Here is a 6,414-nt window from a genome sequence, read left to right as displayed (position 1 = left end):
TTTTTTTTTTTTAGTTTTATTCATTTCAAACGGGCCGGATCGATCCGGCCCGCGGGCCGTAGTTTGCCCACGGCTGATCTAGAATCATAACAAAAATCTGCTCAACCTCCTTTTAACATACTTGGTGCAAATTCCATTTATAAAACATTAACCTAGCCCTGGCCGGTTTGGCTCAGTGGATAGAGCGTTAGCCCGTGGACTGAAGGGTCCCAGGTTCGATTCTGGTCAAGGGCATGTACCTTGGTTGCGGCATATCCCCGGTGAGGAGTGTACAGGAGGCAGCTGATCGATGTTTCTCTCTCATTGATGTTTCTGGCTCTCTGTCCCTCTCCCTTCCTCTCTGTAGGAATTAATAAAATATACTTTAAAAAAAAAAAAACATTAACCTATTAGACAGGCAATACCTATTTAAGAAGAATACAATATGTGTGGTAGAGAAACACCTGACTTGGGAATAAATATTAAAACATGGTTCCTTCACATGTTTGCCATGTGAAATTAAGCAAATAGTTTAGCTCTTCTGAACTCATATTTGAATAATAAACAGTTCCCGACACTGATATAAGCTTTCCCTAAATGATGAGTGGCTGACTGTGCCTAAACTATTTCTGCAAACAATATGATTTATGCCAAGCACCTGAATATTCCTTTTAGGAGTCTGGAATTTGGGTAAGTCTTAGGCACAGGTTGCCTACATGATCAACCGCAACAAAAACCCAGGCACTGAGTTTCTGATGAGTGCCCCTGGTTGACAACATTTCACATGTGTTGTCAGAACTTATTGCTGGAGGAATTAAGTGTGTCCTGTGTGAGTCCAGTAAGAGAACTCAGAAACTGGTGCTTTATTTCCCCCAGATTTTGCCCCGAGTGTTTTTCCCTTGGCTGATTTCGCTTTATATCTTTTTGCTGTAATAAATCAAGTTGTGAGTATGACTATATTCTGAATCCTGTAAGTCCTCCTAGCAAATCAAACCTGGAGGTGATCTTGGGGATCTTAAACTCTTAGGGAGTTTAAGATATATAAAAATTATGCCGAACCGGTTTGGCTCAGTGGATAGAGCGTCGGCGTGTGGACTGAAAGGTCCCAGGTTCGATTCCGGTCAAGGGCATGTACCTGGGTTGCGGGCACATCCCCAGTAGGAGATGTGCAGGAGGCAGCTAATCGATGTTTCTCTCTCATCGATGTTTCTAACTCTCTATCTCTCTCCCTTCCTCTCTGTAAAAAATCAATAAAATATATTAAAAAAAAATTACAGTGCCTACCCTCATACATTTGTATTCTTGTTCAACAAAGATCAGACATATAAGTGATACGTATAAATGACAATAGTAAATAATGATTTATTAAAGGTTAAGATGGTGTAGCTCCTATGAACCAGGAGGTCGAGGTTCAATTCCTGGTCAGGGCATATGCCCTGGTTGTGGGCTTGATCCCAAGTGTGGGATGTGCAGAAGGTACCCAGTCAATGATGCTCTATCATGATTGATGTTTCTATCTCTCCCTCTCTGAAGTCAATAAAAATATATTTAAAAGTGAAAAATAAATAATTTTTAAAAGGTTAAGAGGAATGCTGAAGCATAAATTCTGGAGGAGTCCAGATGAGATTGAGAAAAATGTAAGTAGGTATATCTAGAGTGATGTTGCACAAAGAGTAAATATTTAAGCAAAGCTAAGAGATCAGGGTGAACATAACATAGACTGACACAGTAATGAAGACAAATTAAGAAACTCAGGCTTTCTTACCAGAGTACAGGAACTGAGCTTATCCAACAAGATGAGGAGGATCTCAAGGACAAAGAAAACTTTCTGAAACTGCTGCAGCTGATAGAAACCATGCTTGAAAACAGACAACTCCTTTTATGTTTCCAATATTCACCCTGTGCTAACAATTCCCATGACTCTGCTTTTCATGTGCACTAGAGTAATCATGCCCACCATAAATATAGAACTGTAAAATTATATTTCTATATCCACGCACTTTGTTTAGAGTGTACATCCTCTGATAATCTAGATTGCCATTTTAGGATATTCATTTATAATTCTGTATCAACTAACTCTGCTTATGCTTCCACAGAATCATCACTTTAAAAATCAAGTTGAACAGGTTAAGTAACAATTTCTACTCTTACACCTACTACTATTTCAAAACTATGAGCTCATTCATACTTTCACCAGTAACAAATCCTCTGTAACTAGAGAATTTCAAACTAGTGTCTGTTTTGTTGTTTGTTTTTAAATTTTGAGCCGATATCAATTAATCAATAGATTCACATAAAAATAAGAATTCTGGTTTCTCTTGAAATTTTTTAAAAATCTGGCAACACACTTTAAGAAAGGAGCACCATTAGGCTGCACACCTGAAACTAATGCAAATAATATTGAATGTAAAGAAATAATGTTGAATGTAATGAAAATAATGTTGAAAAATTAAAGAAATTTTTAAAAAATCTGGCAATAGGAGACCACACATTCCTGAAAGGCAAAAATCAGATGGAGCTGAGTAACAGCTGTCTCATCTAATACAGAGATGCTACTCTTTCAGCTTCATCATTCCCATCATATATGGATTTTTTAATTTCACACCCATACATGGATCTCAAATGCTATGTGTGACCACTGTTGCTAGTTCCTATTTGAGTTTTTTGGCCACTGCAATAGACTATAAACTTGATCTTATTCCCTATTATAATCCTGGCACCTTACTCATTGCCAGTCATGTTGTCGATGCATAATACCTATTTGTTGAACAAGTGAATCAATAATATGCACCACAATGTAGACTCAATGCAGGGAAATAATTGTCCACAGTTGTATTTTTTGCTTATTAACACATATACCCGATAATAATCACCTAATTGTTACTCTACTCTTCCCATCCCTTGCCTTCAACTATGTCTTTTAATTTGTTTTTCTTTCAAGTTTTCTGCCTTTTTTCGGGATCAGTCATCTCCTCTATTGGTTCTAGGTTTGCCATTTTATTTTATTCTTCTTTTAATATAAAAGAAGTCTTCAATATCTACTTCAAATAATCCAGAATCTTTCAAGTTGAAGGTTTAAAGGGTGCCTTAGAAGAGAAGAAGAGCTAAAATATCCAAAAAACTATTTGGTGGTAGTCACTTTGTAATTAGATTAATGGATTAAAGTGATAAAGTGACCGAATGTCCTGAATTAGTTAGCACAGTGCTCTGCTCCTCCTTTTTGTTCTGGTGAAACTGGCCCAGATTCTGCTCAAGATTAAGTGTTCTCCAAGTTCTCACCATCTGAAAACAGGGAGGCTGTCAAACTGTAGGTTAAATGGCTGAGAAGGTTAGGATCTTCGGTCCAGGCAGATTATAAGTTCAGGGTAAAATCCAGGCACTATTTTCCTTGAGACAAACTTAGGATGATGTTAATTAAGAAAATGGGTTTGACTGGGATGCAATTCCAAGAGGCAGAAAATGTGGACTGAAATTACTAAAAATAGAGCTCCCAGTAGTATCTGAATTCTGGAATGGCTTTGTAGTTGTAAGAGACAAAACCAAAATTTATTGAGCCCTCTTATGTTATGGGTATTATGCTGGAGGTTTTAGATGTATTCTTTCATTTTGTAATCTAATTTTTATTCCACCCATTTCACAAAGGAGTTAACTAGTTAAAGAACCTGTTCCATTGATGTCTCTCTCTGAGCAACTAACAAGTGACAGGACCAGAACACTAACCCCAGTCTTTCTGACTCTTTATTTATCTATTTAATTTACATATATTTTTATTGATTTCAGAGAGGAAGGGAGAGGGAGAGATAGAAACGTCAATGATGAGAGAGAATCACTGATTGGCTGGCTCCTACACACCCCTACTGGGGATCGAGCCCACAACCTGGGCAGGTGCCCCTGACCAGAATCAAACCCAAGACCCTTCAGTCCAGAAGCCAATGCTCTATCAACTGAACCAAACCAGCTAAGCCCTGACATTTTTTTTAAAAAAAATGTTTTTTATTTAACGAACAACATAAACTGATGAACAAAAACAGATCCAGAGACAGAGAAGCATCAATCAGACCGTCAAACCTCAGACGGAAAGGGTGGAGGGGAGTAAGGACGAGAGATCAACCAAAGGACTTGTATGCATTCATTTAAGCCTAACCAATGGACGCAAACACCAGGGGGGTGAGGGCATGAGTGGAGGAGTGGGGGGAGCAATGGAAGAATAAGGACATATATGTAATACCTTAATCAATAAAGAAAAAAATCCTCTGGTGAGGATTAACAAAAGTAAATAAATAAATACATACATACATACATACATACATACATACATACATAAAGTGAGGAGAGGGGAAATTTAAAAAGGGTAACTGAGGAAGGCCTCATTACAGAGGCAAAGCAGAGTCCAGAAAGAGATGAGATTGAGGGGGGGGGGGGGGAGTGCGGGCACGAGTGGGGAGATGGGGAGGTAATGAAGGGATAAGGACACATATGTAATACCTTAATCAATAAAGAAAAAAATAAATGTTTTTATTGATATGAGGAAGGGAGAGGGAGAGATAAAAACATCAATGATGACAGAGAATCACTGATTGGCTGTCTCCTGCATGCCCCCCACTGGGGATCAAGCCTACAACCCAGGCATATTCCCTGACTGGGAATCAAACCATGACCTCCTGGTTCATGGGTCAATGGTCAACCATTCAGCCACACTGGCTGGGCAGTCTTTCTGACTCTAATACATACTTTTACCATACCCCCGCCCCCCAAAATGGCCAAGGCACAGAAAAGCAGTCAATATTAAGGGAAACTAGCAGAGAGTTAGCTAATAGGAAGCCAGAGGCTGGAAACTCAACACCTGTATGACCAGGAATGAAAAAGAACTCATCCTTCAGGGGCTAAAAATATATTTGTCATAATAAGATATAAACAGACTACCTAAAATTGTTTTTCTCTGGAAGCCTAGATTTTTCTCTTAAGACCCTGAAGTAGTGTGTGTCATTAATATGTTATGTTGGGCAGTAACAGACTTTTAGAGCCTCAAATTCCTTCCCAATAAATTCAATAAAAAGGGAAAAAATAGGATAGTGTCTGCTGGAGATGATAAGGGAAGGATTAATCAAGAAGATTTAATACCAGTTTGAGTTGATATGATTGGCCAGAGAAGAGTGGGTCTCTTTTCCTCTCTGGCTGCTGGAGGATCAACCTTTACCATGAATGACTATCCAGAGCAGAAAGTCCATGACCAGCAGACTACTTCAGCCGAAACCAATGGTCATTGATGTCCTTCACCCCAGAAGGCAATAGTACCCAAGACAGAAATTCCAGGAAAAACTAGCCAAAATGTGTAAGACTACACCAGGTCTCATCTTTGTGTTCGGATTCAGAACCCATGGTGGTGCCCAGCCGGCATGGCTCAGTGGCTGAGTGTTGATCAATGAACCAGGTGGTCACAGTTTGATTCCCGTTCAGGGCACAGGCTCGATCCCCAATGTGGGGTGTGCAGGAGGCAGCCAGTCAATGGGACTCTCTCATCGTTGATGTTTCTCTCTCTCCCTCTCCCTTCTTCTCTGAAATCAATAAAAATATATTGCGAGATAGAGAGAGGAACAGAAATAGAGAAACAGATTGAATAGTCTATTGGCTAGGTTACATCATCAAGTGACCAGTTTAGGAACCTGGCATCTCTGGGGCTCTCAGTGAGATGAACTCAGAGACCAGCTCTTACTCAGTTCCTTCTACCTTCTATGCTAGTGGGTCTCCATCCAAGATTCCTAGGAGAGTGTAACTGGCTGACCTAGCATTTCCATCTCTGTGATCTGGGAGGTGGGGTTCTGTGCTTGCAGTTCATTAGAATACAGGCAGCAGAGGGGTGTAGGTAGATCCCCAAAGGAGGGTTTGGCGAGTAGATTAAAAAGGGGGAGGGGGGAGTAGCAGTGTAGATTCCTCGGTAAACTATGGGACAATTACTGTGCAAAACTTAAGAACTCCCTTAACTCAAATAAATTAATTCTTCATCTAAACACGTATTAATTTAGTTAAACCTCTGGAATCGTTGACTTCATCCCATTGAGCTAACATTTTCGTTTTGGTCTCTACAATTGTTTCCCTTTCAGGTAATTCCCAGATTGGTACCCACTGCTTCTGAGACGGGACTCAGATTAATCATCCTTTGAGACAATACTGGAAGAAATCATTAAAACGATAACACTCCGAGAGAGGAGCCCTGCGAGCAAGCAGAACGACCTCAAACCTCAGCGGTCCTTCTCTGGGACTCGGGGAATAAGGTCGCCAGCCAAGGCGCTCCCAGGCGCAGCGAAGTCGGCCGAGCGTCGGCCCTTGACGACGACGTAGGGTCGAACTGCACGTTGGGAACTGTAGTTCCACGGAGAAAGGGCCGTGGGGAGAACGCCGCACACGCGCACGAGGAGCTCTGGGCAACAAAGACGC

The sequence above is a fragment of the Myotis davidii genome, unplaced genomic scaffold (genome assembly GCF_000327345.1).
Source record: "Myotis davidii unplaced genomic scaffold, ASM32734v1 scaffold238, whole genome shotgun sequence".
NCBI lineage: Eukaryota > Metazoa > Chordata > Mammalia > Chiroptera > Vespertilionidae > Myotis > Myotis davidii.
The sequence above is the reverse complement of the archived record's forward strand: the minus strand, read 5'-3'. Positions refer to the sequence as shown.